This window comes from Takifugu rubripes, chromosome 21 (genome assembly GCF_901000725.2).
Source record: "Takifugu rubripes chromosome 21, fTakRub1.2, whole genome shotgun sequence".
Lineage (NCBI taxonomy): Eukaryota > Metazoa > Chordata > Actinopteri > Tetraodontiformes > Tetraodontidae > Takifugu > Takifugu rubripes.
Genome location: NC_042305.1, coordinates 4,072,181 through 4,073,865, shown reverse-complemented (window position 1 = coordinate 4,073,865; position 1,685 = coordinate 4,072,181).

The following is a 1,685-nucleotide window of genomic DNA, read 5'->3' as shown; positions in this document are numbered from 1 at the left end:
AAAAGCTTGTTGCGCGTGCTTAAATGCACCATCGCAGAAGCTTCCTCTGTCTGTCAGACGGTGGGATGATGTACAATCAAAGCACATTTCCCTTCCTGTGGCGCCCACATTCATCACCCGTTTATGGCCACTCGCTGCAGCACATCTCTGCTGTGACAGTCATCCATTTTAGCATCCTGGTGTGCACATCCTCAGGCCCGCTGCTCTCTTGCTGTCCTTCAGCTTCAGGTTCCTAAATCTGTTTCCTCTGATTCCTGACAGGAAAGTCCTCAAATATCATTTAAATTTCCTCTTTTTGCACAGAAACTGTAAATATATGGGTGAAGGACTTCTCACCTTGGGATTTTCCTTATGTTCCACAGCACCTCTTCGGCTTTTATGAAGACTTATTTTTACGGCGCTGCTCAAATGTTAAACCTTTACATTTTTGTAATAAAGACAAATGAGGGTTTCTTTTATGATAAAGCATTTGTATTCCAACAGCAGAGCGCACAGAGTCATTTTTAAGGTCCATTTCTTAAAGAGGTTTCTGTGCTCATTACACACGTCGCAGCACTTAATTATATGCTTATATATTATTTCTTTTTTAGACACATTATATTAAAAAACATTAATCTTTCCTATCACTTCTTCTCTTTGAAGCACCCCTTTTAGTACTGGAGCAGCGTTCTAGATGAGTCCGCATAGCTGTTTATCTGATCTGTTTATTATTATTATCTGTTTATTATCCTTTGAATACTAACTCATGTCCTGTAACACATCACTACTGTGGCTCACAAACGTAAAGTAAGGCTACTTTAACACTTGTGACACCACTGCCACTCCTATAAGGCATCAGAAATCTTTATATGACCCTGAATGTATAGAATTGGCTGTTTATAGACGATGGAAGCACCACTGGAGGTACAGAAGCGCCACAACTCCGGCAGCCATGGGGTTGTCTTGCCTCTTTAATTTGTTGCATTTTCAGTGCAAATGTGTAGCAGGTAAAGAGGAAACGGATCTAAATGATCCCCTGGCAACACTACAGCCACACAACACACAGCCGGAGCTACAGTATGTGCTGCTTATCACAGCGCAGCAGAGTTAGAAGCACAAATAAGCTCAGAGCAATATTCTGTGGCAGACTCCTCCTGTGTGAAGCACACACATACACACGCACATGCACACACACACAGACAGACACACACACACACACACACACACACACACACACACACACATACACACAGCCACATACAAACACACACACGCTGCCATGATAGACTCTTTTTTGGTTAATAAGCAGCACTCATACAACAATAACTCTGCTAACTTGTTCAGCTGGGTGATGGATAGATGTGATGTTCATCATTAATCTCACCTAACTTAAATCACATCTTAGCATAATTCATACATATGATACAGTGATGACGCGTGCATGAACGCAAATGAGATTTCCAGGGGTTTCTGTTGACAAATTGAGCTGAAAAGTGTTTAAAAACCCCTAAAGCCTGATGCAGCTGGGTCCCAGGCTAGCCACCTTTGTTTTAATGACAGAGAACCACTCCTTAACCATCAGAGGGCAGTAAAACCCCTGTAATACTCTCAATCATGACTTTAATCAAATCAAACAAGAACGAAGAAGGGGTGGAACAGGATTTTCGAGAAAATATGTATGAACTGTGAAGAAGATCAAGAAACAC